This window comes from Giraffa tippelskirchi, chromosome 4 (genome assembly GCF_054371585.1).
Source record: "Giraffa tippelskirchi isolate mGirTip1 chromosome 4, T2T-mGirTip1v1.2.pri, whole genome shotgun sequence".
Lineage (NCBI taxonomy): Eukaryota > Metazoa > Chordata > Mammalia > Artiodactyla > Giraffidae > Giraffa > Giraffa tippelskirchi.
The window spans coordinates 48383048-48403403 of NC_137278.1; the positions used below are offsets into that span (position 1 = coordinate 48383048).

At 37.4% G+C, this 20356-nt stretch overlaps 1 protein-coding gene across 4 annotated transcripts in view; it reads left to right on the forward strand.

The window, feature by feature from the left end:
* The window catches only part of CTNNA2 (catenin alpha 2), a 1291223-nt gene that overhangs the window by 290667 nt on the left and 980200 nt on the right, over nucleotides 1–20356 (forward strand). The window lies entirely within an intron of this gene.

Below are 20356 nucleotides of genomic sequence, written 5' to 3' on the forward strand. Positions count from 1 at the left end.
CATCATCTTTAATTAAAGCCTTTATTTCCATTGAAAAGGATGCTATCCATGAATGAGATAAATCTTCAGAAGCTTTAATACTACAAGTTAAAAATATAAAAACCTGGAGATATATACAATGACAAAAATGATAAGAGGTTTGATGTGAAAATATCATGAAGAAAAAGTGCATAAATGTGAAAATGCCATATACCTTCAGTTCAGTTCAGTTCAGTTCAGTCGTTCAGTCATGTCTGACTCTTTGCGACCCCATGAATCGCAGCACGCCAGGCCTCCCTGTCCATCACCAACTCCCGGAGTCTACCCAAACCCATGTCCGTTGAGTCGGTGATGCCGTCCAACCATCTCATCCTCTGTCATCCCCTTCTCCTCCTGCCTTCAATCTTTCCCAGCATCAGGGTCTTATCAAATGAGTCAGTTCTTCGCATCAGGTGGCCAAAGTGTTGGAGCTTCAGCTTCAACATCAGTCCTTCCAATGAACACCCAGGACTGATCTCCTTTAGGATGGACTGGTTGGATCTCCTTGAAGTCCAAGGGACTCTCAAGAGTCTTCTCCAACACCATAGTTCAAAAGCATCAATTCTTCAGCGCTCAGCTTTCTTCGCCGTCCAACTCTCATATCCATACATGACTACTGGAAAAACCATAACCTTGACTAGACGGACCTTTGTTGGCACAGTAATGTCTCTGCTTTTGGATTCATCTTAATACAAATTTTAACATTTGTTATACTTTTACCTATTGCATATTTTGTTAAATAAAATATGTGTGCAAAATGTTTTGCTGGTTGTGGGCCCAGGAATATGCTACATAAACCTGGAGCCCTGTTTATGGCTTTTGTTGCAACATATTGAGAGATAACAGAGGGGTTTCCAGGTGGCTCAGTGATAACGAATCCACCTGCCTATGCAGAAGATGCAAGAGACATAGGTTCAATTCCTGGGTTGGGAAGATACTCTGGAGTAGAAAATGGAACCTACTCCAGTATTCTGGCCTGGAGAATTCCATGGACTGAGAAGCGTGGTAGCCTACAGTCTATTGGGTCACAAAGAGTCAGACACGACTGAGTGAATGAGCACTCACACTCGAGAGGTAACACTAGACAGCTCTTTCATTTTACCCTCTTTCTGGAGACCTTAACTTTTTAAAATGCTGTGATCTTTCAGCAAGAATAATAAACGTGATAGCTTCCATCTATTGGTTGTTATTGCATTTGTAATATACTTTATATGTATTTTCTTAACACTGTGGACTGAAAAAAATGCACAACATGAGAGTTGTGAATTAAATTTTATTTGGAGCAAAATGAGACCTATAGCCTGGGAGACAGACTCTCAGATATCTCTGAGGAACTGCTCTGGGTTGGCATTGGAGTTTGTCAGTGTATATATACGATTTTGATGAAGGAGCATATTTTGGCAGAGGTTGCTGTTAGTCACAAGAAGGTTGCTGTTCATCCATTAATGATTTTAGTGTTTTTCTAGAGGTGAGAGAATATAAGAAATTGAGCTAATAAAATCTTTTCCTGAAAGTACCTAACTGTCAGAAGCCTATTCTGCTGGTATTTTCCCAGAGCACATTCTTGACCTCCTTTCAGGGGGTGCTGAAAGACAGTAACTGCAGTGGCTAGTGACCTGATCCTTGTAGACGCAGATGGCAAGTGACAATTTTTAGTTGGCAACATTATTCTGTTAGTCATTTCAAATATTATTATCCATACTGATGCTGAAAGAGCTCCATGCCCATTAATTGCCAATTCAACAAATATTTATTAAGTATTTATTTTGCACATGTACTGTCAAAGAGCTGGGAGTTTAAAACACAGAAGAAAGCAGACATTTTCTGCCTATAAGAATATTACATTCTGACATGAGACAGATAATTAATTTAAAAAAAATAAGCAGAGTGATGATTCCAGGCTATAGAAGTGCAATTACAAATGGAACCACCAAAAGTATGATAAATGAAAGATAAATTGGTAAGTAGAACTTGAACTCTTTTTCTCTGCAAAAGACAGTGAAGGAAAATCATAGACCTAGAGAAAATATTTGCAAGTCACATATCTGGTAAAGGACTTATATCTGAACTATATAAAGAACTCTTAAAATTCAACAATAAGAAGAGGAACCACCAGATTCAAAAATGGGCAAATAACCTGAAAAGATAGGTCACCAATGAGGACACACAGATGACAAATAAACATATGAAAAAAATGCTCAACATCCTTTATCAGTAGAGAAGTGCAAATTAATACAAGAAAGAGATTTCATTGTATGCCTACTAGAATCAATAAAATCCCCGAAATGAGCAATAACAAATTCTGGTGAGGATGTAGAACAATAGAAACTCTTGTTCATTCAGATGCAAAATGAGATAGCCTCTTTGGAAGAGAGTTTGGCATTGTTTTTAAAATAAAACTAAAAATAGAAATACCATACAACACATCAATCTCAGTCCTAGGGATTTACCCTACTGATTTGAAAACTCATGTCTCTAAAAATTCACCTAACCTTCTTGCATTAAAAAATATATATACTTTAATAATAGTTTTAGATTTTCATGAAATTTGCAAAGGTAATACAGAAAACTTCCATAACCCTACATCCAGTTTTCCTGTTATTAACATCTAACATCATTATGATATGTTTGTGAGAGTTAATGAACAAATATTGATACATTATTAGTTGAGCTGAGCACAATAGTGAAAAACCAAAGTAATAAATCCTTTTGTATGTAGCTTAGCAAAATGACAAGAACAAATGCAGTGTGGATGCTGAAATATTCTTATCCTTAAACTGACTTGCAAAGGATGGTAAATTATACATCTACATAAATGTAAAAATGGGAAGTCTAGTTTAAAAGATTACCAACTGAGGTCTATTCTTTTTGATACTCTTTATCCAGACTTGTCAAACCATTCTTGCCTTTCACAGAAAAGATTTAAAGAGGCTTACAGGGATATACAACACACAGTAAGAAAGAAAATAGAAATCCACGGAAAAGAAGAAAAAAACAACGTTTGAAACTAAAGAGGAGCCAAGGAACACGTTAATGCCCCAGCATGCTATTTATACCATTCCAGCCCGGAATGGGCCAGATGTCAGGAAGGGGCAGAATGGGCAGTGGCGGCAGTGGTTCCAGAGTTAAACTCCATATCGCAGTTTTCTTGCTGCATGAGCTGTGTGATGTAAGCAAGCTACTTATCCTCTGCCCCAGTGTTTGCATGAATTAAGTGGGGCTATGCATACACACACTTCCAGGACCATTGTGGAGTGCAGATGACAGGATGCATGTAAAGTGCTTAGCATAAGCTCTAGCAGCTGCAGGCTTTAAAAGCCTGGTGGCTATCATCTTTGTCATTATCATTATTGTTATGGTACTTGCTACACGGAGCAACACATTGGGCTCTTCTGCTTTAAAACAGACTGGTTGTAAATGTGAAGTTTTATGATATTTTAATTAAAAAATTAAAAATAATCTTTCAGGTAGATCCCTAAATAACCTGCATTTCTTTTGAATTTCACCTTGCTTTGAGCTAAAATTACAGCATCTGATTCCTACCATGCCTGAAAGGAAATACACTACATTACATAAAGAAACCTGGTTATCAAGCACTTCCTCCCTAATAGCTAAGTCTGTAATTCAATAAAAAATGCATTTGACGTAAACATCTTGAAAAACAACAGGATAAGATTGTTCAAAATGAAGCTGATTCACTGATACATCCCTAATTATGATATGTGCCGGCAACTTGAGCTAACCCAGGTCATCTTCATTAGCAGTGGATCCCTCTGACATGGAGACTGAATGAGCCTGTTTTTGTAAAAGAAAATAAATAGGCAAGGCAAACAGCTTCTAAAGCCATGCTGAATCTTGCTAAGTGCATGTTAATACAAAGTCCTAGAAGATCAGACTTCAGGATACATACAGTAGGCAGTATGGAAAAATGAGATCTTACAAAAAATTATCTAGATGCCATCCCAACATAGCAAAGCTAACCAGGGAGACATCTTAATTATTAAAAGCTGATCATGTCCATTCTGTTAAATTGGAGAGAAAAGGGCAGGTATTAAAGCCATCAGATGAATGACTTCTTTTTAAATCAAGACTCACTGCCTGATACTGTTTACCTGTTCTCTTGTTTCCATGGGTCAGTAAAGAATGAAGAGCCACTCCTTCTCCCAAACCCAATCCTGCTACTGGAGCTGCTGGTCCCTTCCCCTGTCACCTTTTGGATGACTCAGTTTTGGTGATATCATTCAACTCTGGAATTTCTTCTTTTCTGCTGAAATAGTTCAAGCAACATGCAAATGTGTGATAGGTTAAAACAAACAGAAACCCTTAACTAACTGCAGACTCCTTCCAACAACCCCATTTTTCTGCCTTTTTAAAATAAAACTTTCCAAAGAGTAATCCATACCCACTTGTTCAATTTCCTTGCCCCACAGTCACTTTTCTTTTTATTGTGCAATATAATCAGTACAGAACCACATGAGGAATGCCAGGAATGCCAGTATGCCCTTTGCTCAAGAAAGAAAACTTTGTCTATGCAGTGGGAGCTGCCTGCTTACACCTCGGTGTCCATATTTCCTTCCCTTCCTGCTGCCACTGCTCAGCTTGGCCAGGGAACCACAGTCCTGACTTTGATGTCCATATTTTCTATGCATTTCCCCCATCATTTTATTATGAAAATGTTCAGAAGTTGAGCGGTTGAATAGGGAATCCTATTCCAGCAAAACTGCCACCTAAATCTGGCATTAACGGTTTGATGTACTTGTTCTATCAAGAAGCTATTTCCCATGAGTTTTTAAAATAAATGTGCTATGAATGGTCTCTCTTTCACCCACACTATTCTGGCTTTCAGACTGACCACTCTGTGGAATCTACTCTGGTCAGTCACTAGGTTCACCTGCTGGTCATATCTGTCCATTTCTCTCTATAGCCTTGCTCAGCCTTCAGCATCATATGGAGTTGACAACCACCCTTTTCTCCTGGGTCACCCACTTTTTCTCATGACTCTTGAATTTCACAGTATCTCCTTTCTTCCACCTGCTTCTGACTCCATGTCTGCTAAAGATTCTAAATTTTGGGTGTCCCAAGGCTCAGACTTGGGCTTTCTCTTCTTCTTTGTCAATCATCTCAATCTATATTTGAGACTCTAAAATTTTTACCTCTGGATTTTGGCTGTAGGTAAATCTGTGTAATATTTCTCCAAATACACCTTCCTTTATTTTTCCCCACTGAGGCATGGGACTAACAGTTGCTTCAGTCAGTAGCGTGAGTTATACTTTATTCCTTTTTCCCCTCACATCCAAACCATAATTTAATGTTATCAGCCTAACTCAAAAAAATATCCTAAATCCATCCATTTTAAGGCAATATAGCACTTAACTATAACGTAAGTTATGAAACTAGACAAACCAAATTTGAAACGTCACTCCAGCATTTACTAACTGTGTGATAACTCACTTAATCTCCCCTAGGCCTCAGTTTCAGTATCTGTACATTCTAAGTAATTATAGTACCTGTCTTATCAGGTAGTTGTAAATATAGACAAAGTAGTTAAATCAACGACTGACACGTAGTAAGCTTTATATAAATGCTAATTTGAAACACTTATTCAGAAAGGCCTTTTCTAATCCCTCCATAAAGAACAAGGTAGAAAACAATACATATTTTATGGGGGAGGAGCCTAAAAGCCAAGAAGAGATTTATAAGTCAGGTTCTCCAGAGAAACAGAACCAGTAGGCTGTATACATATACATATATTAGAAGATTTATTTTAAGGAATTGGTTCATGTGATTGTAGAGGTTTGCAAGTGAGGGGTGCTTCAGTCTTGAGGCAGAATTTCTTCTACTTCCTTAGGGCAGTTCTCTGGTTTTGCTTTTGAGGCCTTCCAATCAATTGGATGAGGCCCACCCACATTATCAAGGGTAATCTTCTTACAATAAACCAATAATAGATTTTTCACTACATCTACAAAATACCATGACGGCAGCACCTGTATTAGTGCTTGATTAAATAACTAGGTGCCATAGTCTGACCAAGTTGATAAGTTAGACTGATCATCACCATGGGTGACAGTTGATGAATGACTTTTTCTGAATATGAAATAATTACATGTAGATGAGACTATGTTTCTCCTAAACCTCCATATTATGCAGTGTTTGTGAACTTTCCCTTGGGAATATGTTGCCATTTGGTGCTGGATATCACTTGAAAGACCCTTAACTTACCTACCAAATGAAGACTATGGTGTTACAGATGCCAGACGAGGTGCCTTGTGGTTTTCCATATGTGCTTCTGGGGGCACAGTGGAGGTTTAATTCTGCCAAAAGCCATCTTGTGCAACCATACATCTTGTGTCAGAATTCTTGTTTGTCAGATAATAATATAGTCCCGTCTAATGCTTTTCATACTGCTCGCGGAGTTCTTGGAGCAAGAATACTGGAGTGGTTTGCCATTCCCTTCTGCAGTGGACCATATTTTGTCAAAACTCTCCACCATGACCCAACCATCTTGGGTGGCCCTGCACGGCATGGCTCAGAGCTTCATTGAGTTAGACAAGGCTGTGATCCCTGTGACCATTTTGGTTAGTTTTCTGTGATTATGGTTTTTCTTCTGGAGACTATGGGCCAATACTTTGGCCACCTAATGCAAAGAGCTGACTCATTGGAGAAGACTCTGATGCTGGGAAAGATTGAGTGCAAGAGGAGAAGGGGAAACAGAGGATAAAATGGTTGGATGGTATCACTGACTCAGTGGACATGGATTTGAGCAAACTCTGGGAGATTTTGAAGGACAGGGGAGCCTGGTGTGCTGCAGTCCATGGGGTTGCAAAGAGTTGGACACAATTTAGTGACTAAACAACAACATCTAATCCACAAAATTTTAAGAATTAGATAAATGTCAAGAGATAATTTGAGAAAACATGAGGCACTTTTCAAATTGAACTTGTGAATATTCAATTGCTTTTAAAGGCATGCTTTAAAAAATGAAACTAAAAGATAAGCCAAAAAACTGTACAGTAAGTTCCCTACATATGAATGAGTTCCATTCTGAGTTTTCTTAAGTCCAGTTTGTTCGTAAGTCCAGCAAAGTTAGCTAGATACCAAACTAACACAATCAGCTATATAGTATTTTATTGTAATAGGTTTTTTTTTTTTTTAATAAATTTATTTATTTTAGTTGGGGGCTAATTACTTTACAATATTGTAATAGTTTTTGCCATACATTGACATGAATCAGCCATGAGTTTACATGTGTTCCCCTTCCTGAACCCCCCACCCACCTCCCTCCCAATCCCATCCCTCTGGGTCATCCCATTGCCCCAGCCCTGAGCATTTGTCTCATGTAATAGGTTTTTAATACTTTCATACAAATAATACAGAAAAACACACAGAAAAGACATTATTTTTAATCTTATAGTACAATACTTTGAAAAGTAGATTAATACAGTACAATAGCTGACAGACAGGGGTTGGCATTGAGTGAACAGACAAGAAGAGTTACTGACTGAAGGAGGGAGAGGAGGTGGAAGGTGGTAGAGCTGAAGGGTAATCATCAATAGGAGATGAGAGCAAGCTGCAATTTCACTCATGCCTGATGTTGATGGCACAGGTTCTGGTTCCTCGCTGGATTCAATTCTATCTAGCCTCTTGAAAAAGCAATCCAGTGATTTCTGTGTAGTAGCTCTTTTTTTCTCATCATAGATAATATGATAGTACTGGATTGCATTCTGAATGTCTGTTGGCAGCCTTTGTGTACTGTTCTACGTTCGGGCCCTGAGCCTCAAAAAGTAACAGTGCCTCCTCAAATAAAGACAATCCCTTTGCAATTTCCTGCATCGTGAATCTGTTCAGTTCTTCAGTTACTTCTTCTTGCTCTTGTCTCTCTTTATCCTTTCTTTGGGCATCCAATTCCATTAGGTTTTCATTAGTAAGCTTCTCCTGGTGCACAGCAAGGAATTCAGTGAAGTCAATCTCTTGTAGATCTAGATTCAGCTTTTGATTGAGCATCACTATGTTGCTGAAGACCTCTTTGGACTCCTCAGTCACCTTCTCAAGTTTACAAAAATCATGAACAAACTGGGGACAAATGTTTTTCCAAACCTCGTTCATGGTGACAGCTGTAACCTCATGAAAAACAATGTTTTTATGGCCTTGTAGATTTAATAAAAAGTTGAGGGGGGAATCAGTTGCTCAGTCATGTCCGATTCTTTGTGTTCCCATGGACTGTAGCCTGCCAGACTTCTCTGTCCATGGGATTCTTCAGGCAAGAATACTAGAGTGGATAGCCATTCCCTTCTCCAGGGGATTTTCCCAACCATGTAGATGTTATAGTCCTTCCAAAATTGTCACGTTTCTCCTGATTCATCACTTGCCTTTACTGTCTGGCCAAAAGTAAGACATAAATATTTATTGAAATTTGCTATAACTCCCTGGTCAATAGGTTGGATGGATGATGTATTCAGTGGCAGATTTGCTACTTTGACATCGGGAGGAAAGTCATCAATAAATGGGGGGTGGCCTGAAGCATTGTCATGCAGCAAAATAATGTTGAATGGGATCTCCTTCTTCAAGCTATATTTCTCTGTTGTTTAGTCACTGAGTTGTGTCAGACTTTTTGTGGCCCCATAGACTGCAGCATGTCAGGCTTCCCTGTCCTTCGCTGTCTCCCAGAGTTTGCTCAAGCTCTTGTCCATTGAGTTGGTGATACCATCCAACCATCCTATGCTCTATCTCCCCCTTCTCCTCCTGCCCTCAATCTTTCCCAGCATCAGAATCTTTCCAGTGAGTTGGCTCTTCACATCAGGTGACCAAAGTATTGACGCTTCTGCTTCAGCATCAGTCCTTCTAATAAATATTCAGGGTTAATTTCCTTTAGGATTGAAATACTTCTCTACCTCCATGATGAAATGGTGGGAAAAACCAGTCCTGGAAAATGGCCTGTGTAACCCAGGCTTTGGGGTTACTCTTCCGCACAACAAGGACAGAGCCCTTGGCTATGGTTTTAAGGGCGCTTGGGTTCTCTGAATAATAAGCTAAGAGCACATTGCTGCCAACCAACAGAGTTACACTATCCTTTGCTGCTTAATAGCCTGGCATCAACTTTTCCTTCTTACTGGTGTATTTTGGTTCGACATCCTCCTCCACTACAGTCCTATATAATCATCATTAAAAACCTGCTTGGGTAAATACACACCTTCATTGATAATTTCTTGATGCATTTTGGGAAATTTCCTGGAAGCTACATATCTGCACTGGCTGACTTCCCACTTACTTTTATGTTGTAAAGGTGGGCACACATAAAAGTGTGCCCTTGAACTGATGGAACCATCTGCAGCTGGCATTAAAAGATGTGCTCTCTGGATTCTTTGCCATGTTTCTTCTTCAAGTCTTCGTAAAACCTTTTAGCTTTCTCCTGAATCAGCATTAAGCTGAATGGGACTTGACACTGATGCTTATCCTGCATCCTCACTCAAAGAGATTTCTCCATAATATTTCTAGGCTTCTTTGCTATTATTGTCAACATCATTGGCACAGCAGACTTCACGTGTTCCATGATCTTGTCTTTGTTCTTCAGAGTCATGTCAATGATTGACCGATTCATGTTATAAGAAGAAGCCATGTCTACCATCTTTTTGCCTCTTTCCACTTTCTCAATTATTTTCACTTTTGATTCCATCATTATGGCTTGGAGCTTCTTAGCAGTACCAGCTACATCACCGCTACTTTTATGCTTCTGGACATCCTGGGCTTGAAATAAAGATACTGTACTCTATACTGTACTGTAAAGTACACAAAAGCACACCATGTGTAGAGAATGCTCTCATGTGACAATGTATGCCAGACTCGTGAACTAACTTACATGATTGGAAACTCGAACATACAAAGTTTGCAACTTGAAAGTTCATGTGTAGGGGACTTACTATATATTCTAAGTAAGTATTTAGATAATTTTTCCATCTTTGATTTAATTCATGTTTTAGATTTTATTTCATATCATTTTAATTGTGGATGAAAAAGAAATAATGAACTGTTGTCTTGATCTGTTTGAAATTCTACCTTTGAAAAATGCTTCTAACAACCAAAAAGAACAACAAATTTGTTGTCACTATTAAGCCAATCTGGCCTCTTAGTTTGAATTTCTAAAAATAATTGATGCTATGTAAGTCAGTGCATATTGTTGAAATAAAGTATTTCAGTGTTTATGCTATTTATTTTTGTATTCTTTTTGCTCTCGTGGATGGAATAAAATTTGAGCTTAAGTGTGATTGCCTTTTTAAAGCATAAAAATGCCTAGTAATATTGCCTTTTAAAAAGCCCATAAAATGTGCACTCTATTTGAATGGGCTGCAGTTTGTAACTTCTTTTAATTATTGCATTATCGTTCACTGATGCAGTTTCTTATGGGAATATTTAAGGGATGAAAGATCAGAAATATTAAGTATTTATATTCATTAGAATATGGGGGATTTTTTCAATATAGGCGAAAAAGAAAAACTAATTGGTTTACATCCAGTTGTAGACTTTATGAACTTAGTGCTTTGGTAATTTTCTTAAATATCACAACTGAAAAGATTAATTTAATTCTCTGCGGGCTTCCATTGAAACAGTAGATGGTGTTTAAAATATAAATGTAATTGTTATAACTAATATGTCTCTTTTCCTTGCCAAAAGCTCTGAATAACAGGAGGTTGTTCTTGGTACATTAATCTCATGAGAACGCCCATGTATTTGCTTGTTTTCTTCAAGAGTAGGGAAACAAGATAGATTCATCATTAATCAAGCTGTGTGGCACTGAGAAAGCTTACCTTCATCTCAGATCTTAATTTCTCATCTAAGAAACAATATCTTCAAATGAGCTATTTTTAATATCTCTTAAACATTTTGGCCTTGTTTGTAAAAAGAAGAAGAACAATTAAGACAAAGTATGCACAGCTCTGTATGGTGGATTTTGTTTAAATAATTTTTCCAGTTTTACTGAGACATAGTTGGCATATAATATTGCTTAAGTATACAATGTGAAGATTTGATACCCATATATTATAAAACATTTATCACAATAGGGTTAGTTAACACCTACTTCACCTCATATAATTAGCATTTTGTTGTTATTGTTGTTATGATGAGAATATTTCAGATCTACTTTCCTAGCAACTTTCACATATAAAATACAATGTTTTAACTATAGTCACCATTCTGTACATCACATCCCCAGAATGTATTCTTTTTATAATTGGCAGTTGTATCTTTTCACCAGCATATCCTTATTTCCCCCACCCCACAGCTTCTGGGAACCGTTAATCTGTTCTCTGTATGAGTTCAGCTTTTCTAGAAACTGCATGTAAGTGAAAACATACAATGTTTGCCTTTTTCTGTTAGACTTATTTTATTTCATGGATGCCCTCAGGGTTCATCCATGTTGTCACAAATGGTAGGATTTCCTTCTTTCTAAAGGATGAATAATATTCCATCACATATTTATCCTTTCCAACCTTTGCTATCACTTGTCCTTTTAATAATAGGCATCCTGAGAGATGTGAGGTAATATCTTACTGTGGTCTCAATTTGCATTTCCCTGATCAGTGAGCATTGTTATGCATCTTTTCATGTACTTATTGACCATCTGTTTGTCTTCATTGGAAAAATGTTTAGGACGTATGCCTAGTTTTAACTGGATTTTTTTTTGTGTGCTATTTTATGAGTTCCTTATATGTTTTAGATATTAATCCCTATCAGATACATGGTTTGCAAATATTTTCTCCCATCTTGTAAGATGCCCTTCAGTTTGTTAATTGCCTTTGTTGGATTTTGTTTAGTCAACCAAGACATGATTACATTCCAGAGGAGTGTCTGTTCTTATTGTGAAGGCAAGGGAAGTGCCAGGGAGAATACTGAAAAAAAAAACGAGGTATAAATGTTTTAAAGAAAAATACAGCTTCCTTGGAGAAGTCCCTTCTGATTCTTTTATTTCAGCATTGGGCAACAGATCATTGCATTGTTTGGGGATTGTGATCTGAGGAAGTTAAATAGATTTCATGCTTGTTATTAGTTTTGTTTTCAGTTCTGGATAAGATATCCCCTGCATAGAGTGTTCTGGAGCTTGAACAATAAAGCTAAAAGAGGTATTAGAAATATTTTGTAGATAATTGACCTGTTCATTGCAGGACCTGGTTAAAAATCAACACCTGTAATTAGTATTTATACTTCATTTATAATGTTCTCTCTTGAGTCAATGAAAATAACCACTAAAATAATTCAAAATCTTTCTACTCCTTTCTACCCCATACTCAGCTTTCAAGAAAAAGATAAATCTTGAAATATGTAGTTATACGAATTTAATAATAATGACTTTATATCCATATAATAACATAAAGATGATGATCTTATATCTTTAATAATGATAATGATCTTAAGTCTAGATCTACTGAAGTTTAGTTATCCATAACTCATACATCTACACAATATTATGTTGTTTGTTTTTATTCCAAATGAGTACATTCTACTTTAAAAGTAGTAAACATTAGGGTATTTTAAAAATGCTTTCAAGGGTTAGAACAAACACCTTTCAGAATTAACCATTAGTTTACTAGAACTTTAACCAAATACTTTGAGTTTTGGGGAGTCTTACTCCAGGAATTTTTTATATCTTTCAGATATTTAGAAACAGTTCTACTTGACAATTTTTGTGATTGACAATTTAGATAACAACTCTACCTTTCTCTTTTCATCTTAATGAAATTTATACTACTAATATTTTTGGTCTGTATTCTTTATAATGTTCAATTTACATCTCTCTATAGGAAAATGTTATAAGCTCAAGCCAGTTATTACAAGTAGAGACTAAGATTGATGCTGCTAAGTTTGGTCTGTGTTTTGTTGAATAATTCAACTTTATTTTCATCTTGCACAGACCCCAATATTTTTCTTTCATGCTGCAGAAATTGATTTGAATTTATTGTACACTTTGATCTCCAGCTTCTTTGTGTGTAGCTTCTCCTCCATTGCCTTTTCCATCCAGAAAATAACTATTTGCTATTTGTTACTTGTATGTTTTTTTCACCTTGGCTATCAATATTGTCTGTTTATATTCCAGCTTTTCCTTTTATTTTGAAAGGCTTTACAAAGTAAAAAAGTAGGCTATGCATTAGAAGTACTAAACTGCTTATTATTTCTTATATACTTTTTAACATCTCTGCATAGTAGTATCATTTTTCTATTTCTGTGAAAGTCACCATCAAATGTAATATCTAGTACCATCCTTCTGTGTTATTGTAAAGCCACAGTCATAAAGTCATACAGTTTTTGATCTGAAAAAGAACTTGAGGGTTACATTATTTCATGATATTCTAAAGACCAGAAATCTGACTCCTAGATATTGCTTCTTAGATGCACTAAATTTCATAGCCTATTAGAGGAGGATCAAGACTAGAGGATGAGTTTTCAGGTATGATGCCTTTCTTTTTTTCCTGTACTGTTTAATATGAAGTAATCAAGTGGATAGAAGTTGTATTTCAAAACACTATTGGCTTTGTGATACTTGGAATGCATTAGGGCTCATATTTAGGCAAAATCTCATACTATCTATACCCTATCCCCTTAAAAATAAGAATAGTGAAATGGCCCAAAGACATACTGGAAAATGGCATCCTTGGGATTGCACAGTTAATTACACAGATAGGTGACTGTCCTAGTGGGCCAACATAGAAGGGACAAAAAATATTTTCACTGATGCTACCAGTTCCTACTGTCCAGTAAAGAAAGTAAAATTTAGTGTTATAAAAAAGTATAGAGGAGTTAGTTGAATGATTTATAATAAACATTGGTTAGCAACATTTATGGGCTTCCCAGGTGGTGCTAGTGGTAAAGAACCTGCTTGCCAGTGCAGGAGACTCAAGAGACACAGGTTCAATCCCTGGGTTGGGAAGATCCCCTGGAGGAGACGGCATGGCAACCCACTCCACTATTATTGACTGGAGAATCCCATGGACAGAGAAGCCTGGAGGGCTATAGTCCATAGGATGGCACAGAGTTTGGACACAGCTGAAATGACTTAGCACCCACAGACACACACAGAACAACATTTATGAATCGCCTTTAATTAGCAAAGTGTGTGTGTGTGTTAGTTACTCAGTCATGTCTGACTCTTTGCTACCCCATGGACTGTAGCCCGCCAGGCTCCTCTGTCCATAGGATTTCCCAGGCAAGAATACTGGAGTGGGTAGCCATTCCCTTCTCCAGGGGTTCTTCCAGACCCAGAAATCGAACCCAGGTCTTCTGCATTGTAGGCGGATTCTTTACCATCTGAACCACTTGAGATGTGTTTCGTAGCAAAGTATTTCATATGAAAAACTATCTTCTAAATTTAAAGTTAACCCAGTAATTTGTTTTCAGTTATTTTAGCCGTGTGCTTCCTGGGATTCCTTGATGGCTCAGTGTTAAAGAACCCACCTGCAGTGCAGGAGACCTGGGTTCAATCCCTGGGTGGGGAAGATCCCCTGGAGAAGGAAATGGCAGCCCATTCCAATATTCTTGCTAGAAAAATCCCATGGACAGAGGAACCTGGTGGGCTACAGTCTGTGGGGTCACAAAGAGTCAGACCTGAGGGATAATAGAAAGTCTTAGATGTGATCCATCAAGCTAAGAAGAGATGCACCCCAAACCCGGGGAGGTGACAGGGTAGTTTTGTCTGGAGAGCCTCTTGCGGTATCTCTGGTATCCAGTAGGTGTGTGTATGTGTGCTCAGTGGCTCAGTCGTGTCTGATGCTTTGCGACCCCATGGAGTGTAGCCTGCCATGCTCCTCTGTCCGTGGGATTTCCCAGGCAAGAATACTGGAGGGGGCTGCCATTTCTTCCTCCAGGGGATTTTCCTGACCCAGAGATCGAAACTGTGTCTCCAGCATCTCCTGCATCAGCAGGCAGATTCTTTTACCACTGAGCCACCTGGGAATCCCCCATCCAGTAGTCCTGTGTCTTAAAAATAGTAGAAGTAATTAGAGGTTATGGTAGAGGGTAGGAAAAAGAATAGGAAATTAAGGAACAGATCTGTTTCTTTCATCATTCTTCAGCAAGACAGTGAGTTTTTACTTTATCCTCAAAAACGTATTTGCACACAGTGTGTTTTTTATGTATGTATTTATTTTTGGCTACACTAGGTCTTCATTGCTGTGTGAAGGCCTTCTCTAGCTGCGGAGAGTAGGGGCTACTCTATAATTGTGGTACACAGGCTTCTCATTCGGTGGCTTCTCTTGTTACGTAGCACCGGCTTTAGGTGTGGGGCTACAGTATGCTGGGTCAGTAGTGTGTACCGTCTAATTTTGATAATACATGCAAAAGTACTGAATTCAATATTTGTCTAAATAAACATTTGTTGGTCATTGGTTGAAATGATGTTTATTTTCATTAAAAATTATGGAAGAAAATATTATCTCCCCTCTTTGTTAGGCATTTGCAGAGACAAAAGTCACTGTTACTTTTCCCCAAAACCATCCAAATTAACGACACTCCCTAACTTATTTTCAAATATTCTTTTCCCGAAATGGTTTTCAAACTTCAGTAGTTCATTAAAATCGCCTGGGGAACTTGTTAAATATAAATTCCATATGCACATTGAGTAAGAGTCTTTTTATTTGCTAGGAGAAAGGGAAAAAAGAGAGAGTCGCTGAAAGCTGTTACTGAACTCCCAGACTGCCTGTCCAGTGAGATCTGTCCCCACATCGCAGCCTGTACCACACACTTCAGAACATACACTATCTCTTCTGTGTTAAAGGTTGGCTTTAGTTGGAAATAGCATTTCTTCCCACAGGAATATGGCAGAATCCTACCTAATCCTCAACATGTGGTTTAAAGATCGCCTCCAGAAAGACTTCTGAATTTCCATGAGATGCACTTTCTCTTTTTGAGCAGCCAACCAGTTATAATTTATAACTCTGATGGTGTATATTCTATTCTGTTGGTGTTGTTACTAGCCTACTTTGTCATTTTTTGCCCTTTTGCCATTCTGTGATTATAATTATTCTGAGAATGTTCTTATTTGTGTAAATTTTCGGTGGTCAATATGTGTGTTACATTTAATAGGAACTTTTAAAAAATGAATTTGTTACTGGGAACTTATGTCTGAAAGAAGGACATAGTCGATGATCAGCAACTACTTTCTGAATCAGTGAGGCCACAATAGCATCACATGCCTAAAATTGGCAAATTTGAAAGGAAGTATTAGGCTCCCCGGGTGGCACAGTCGTAAAGAATCCACCTGCCAATGCAGGAGACCCAAGAGATACAAGTTCGATGCCTGGGTCAGGAAGATTCCCCTGGAGGAGGAAATGACAACTCACTCCAGTATTCTTGCCTAGGAAATCCCATGAACAGAGGAGCCTAGCTGACTACAATCCATAGTGTTGAAAAGAGTCACACACGACTGAATGACTGAGAACCCAGCATATCATTTCTTCAATTTGGGGATTAAGATTTGAGAGAGAATATTAGTTGTGTTTTGAGAGATTTATTAAATATGAACCTTTATACACAAAGGTGCTTCTCCCCAGCACACACATGCATCTGTACACACACATACACCCAAGCTGTCTCTCAGAGTCACACTCACGTGCAGCCAGTAAGAGCTCAGCTCGGGTTTTGTGAAGCTGGAGGCAGGCTGTGTGAATGTTCAAGTTTTTCATGGGATCCTCTGTGCTTCCTTTAATAATCACCCCATAATCTTGACTTCTGTTTGTCATTGTCCTCTTTATTGTTCAAACTGCTCTTGTGTTACCTCACCAGGTTGAGGGTATATTTGATCTTGAAACAAGGAGTGACCTTTAATCAATAAACTTCCCTTCAGCCAGCTGTCTGAAATGCTCAAAGAACCAATGTGCTCAGAGCTAGATGGCCCTGCAGGCCACTTCAGGTTTTGTCGAAGTGAAGCCCTCCGTAAGTTCAACTGATGTTTTCATCCTGTGGTTGTGTTAACAACAGGGTCTCAAGTGAGATCAAATCTTCAGACATTGCTGGATTATAAACCTGTTTAAGATTCTTTTCCTACTTCTTTCTGATTTAGCTATTAGTAGAGATTAACTAACACCCCAGCTTTGTCATTGTGACTATCTAATAATTACAAGATTTGCAATTATCCTTAAGTATTAGTCACATTTTGAACTACTAGGAATAAGCTTCTTAGAAATTCTTGTTAATGTTTGAAATGAGGAAGCTTTTAAAGAAGGGATTAAATTGGAATTGATCTTCTGGACAATTAGAAGTTCCATAATGCAAGATTTCCTGGAATGGTACCATTATTATTATTTCTTTGTTATTATTATATTTTTTGTCATAGTTTTTGATTTTAAGCAGTTCTGCAATGATGGAAACATTTTATATCTGTGATGACCACATGTGGCCATTGAGCACTTAAAGTCTGACTAGTGTGATTAAGGCACTAAATATTTGTATCATTTTTCAGATTCCACAGATGAGTTATTGAAGTTAATTTTGAATAGTTTCTCTGTTGGACAGAATAGATCTATAATAGTGGATGGTTTTACCTCTTCCTCCCAAGGGACATTTAACAATATATGGAGACATTTTTGATTGTCACATTTAGAGAGGCATGCTATAGCATCTAGTGGGTAGAGATCAAGGATGTTGCCAAACTTGCCTAGGACAGCCCTTTACTTCAAAGAATGATCTGGTCCAAAAGCCAGTGCTGCTGAGTTTGAGAAACCCCACCTACAGTCTAAGATTTGTTAGAGGAGAGTGGGTTCCTCTTCTCAGTACCTAGTGATGTGTTAGTATGTATTTGGTTAATGGCCATTAAACTGCAGAAAAAGAAATAGAACAAAAAGGCCAACTAGTCAACACCGAAAGTATTAGAAATGTATCATTCTGAAAAAAATATATATAGACAGTTGACACATACAAGGAAAGATAGTCTTTATAAGCTCCCTAAAGCAGGAAATTCCTGTAAGTAAAGGATAGCACTGAAGATGGACCAGGCATTTCATCAAAACACTATCTGTGTGCAGTAAGGTATATTCATTGTCCATAAAATTGCTACATATTATTAAGGCAAGTAAATACTTAGCATTTTAAAAATATGAGCAATATGTTTTTATATTGATATAGAGAGCAAAAATGTAAAACATTTCTTATTCTAGATAAAGAAGACGTGGTTAGTCGTTCAGTCATGTCCAAATCTTTGAGACCCCATGGACTGTAGCTCACCAGGCTTCTCTGTCCATGGGGATTCTCCAGGCAAGAATACTAGAGTGGGTTGCCATGTCCTCCTCCAAGGGATCTTCTCAACCCAGGAATTTAACCCAGGTCTCCCTCATTGCAGGCAGATTCTTTACCTTCTGGGCCAACAAGGAAGCTTGCAATTGAATACTACTCAGCCATTAAAATAATAATAATAATAAAATAATGTCATTTACAGCAACATGGATGAAACTAGAGATTATCATACTAAATGAAATTAACAAGAAAGAGAAAGACAAATACCATATGATACCACTTATGTGTGGAATCTAAAATATGACACAAATGATCTTATCAATGAAACAGAAATAGACATAGAGAACAGAATTGCGGTTGCCAAAGAAAGGAGGGGTGGGGGAGTAATGGAGTAGGATTTGGGGATTAGTAGATGCAAACTAGTATATGTAGAATGGATAAACAAGGTCTTATTGTATAGCACAAGGAACTATATTTAATAACCTTTGATAAAAGCCATAATGTAAAAGAATGTGAAAAAGGATGTGTTTATATGTGTATCTGAATCACTTTGCTATACATTGGAAATTAGCACTTTATAAATCAATTATACTTCAAAAAGCTTTACTTATTCCAGTTCTGATTACCAAGAGATATATATTTGCTCTTTGCTGTACAACTGGGTTAGTTAAACAATTTTTCCCTCTTTTTATAGTTGAGAGTGGCTTGGTTAGCTTAAATAAACAGCTGGAGTTTTGATAACTAGACATCAGTAGTTTTTGGTTTCAAACCTCATTCTAACTCTAAGTGAAATATAGCCCTAACTTGTACATAATCTACCTTGTTAATTTTAGATGAAGAAACTATTTCTCAGAGTTTAAGAGGATAACCAAGTTAAATATTAGTTAGTGGCAGAGGAGGAGTGAGAATCCAGGTTGAACTGAATGGCTATTAACTCCATGAAACTTCTAATCACAACCTACTTCTTATCATTGTAAGACAAGGGTGTTCTGTTTTCCAAACCAAACTACCTAGTCTGTGGTGAATTATGGTGGGAAGATATGTGGTGTGGATTGTACTTATTTTTTATAAGAATTCAGTTTTTTAGAGCAGTTTTAGGTTTACAGCAGAATGGAGAGGGAGGTAGAGATTTCTCATATGTCTCCTGCCCTCACACATGTCCCCTCCCCGTTGTCAGCATCACTCAGCAGTAGGGGATATTTCTGGCCAAGTGTGAACCTATATTGGCACATTGTAATCACCCAAAGTTAATAGGTTATGTTAGGATTCACTCTTGGTGTTACACAACCTGTGGTTTTGGACAAATGTGTAATGATACATATTCTTCATTATGATGTCATATAGAGTATTTCACTGCCCTAAAACTTCTCTGTGCTTCACCTACCCATATCTTTTCTCTCCTCCCAATAACCACTGATATTTGTATGGTCTTCATAGTTTTGCCTTTCCAGGAAGTGTCATGTAGTTGGAATCATACACTATGCAGCCTTTTCAGATTGTCTTCTTTTACTTAAATATTAATTTCAAATTCCTCCATGTTTTTCCATGACTTGTACCGCAGTTTATTTGCCCATTTGCCTACTGTAGAATTCCTTGGTTACTTTCAATTTTTAGCATTTATGAATAAAGCTGTTATAAACATCCTTGTACAAATTTCTGTGTGGACACATTTTCAGCTCCTTTGGGTAAATACCAAGGAGTGTGAGACTGTACTTATTTTAAAAACTAATCCTATTCTGTAAACTTATTTCTTGTAAAATCAGAGTTTATTAAGCTGATAGTAGATACTTAGAGCATAAAAGTATCATGTATTTTGGAAGTCATTGTCTTAACTGTATGATACATTGTGCTCTTCCAAACAGAATTACCTTGAGCCTTTTTAACATAAATTATTTATGTGTTAGGATTCTTATCAAAATTCTACTTTAGAACATATATCAATTTCCTATATTTTGTATTATAATGAGCTTTTGCCAGTGTTGCTAGTAATAATAATAATAATGACAAGTTATTATCATTATCTAGTGGTGGGAATGGGCGTGAGGGAAGAGAAAACTTGCTACATTATGAGATCCTGAAATTGCTTTCTGTCCATCTTTTCTTCTGTCCATGTTCCTTCCCAACCTCT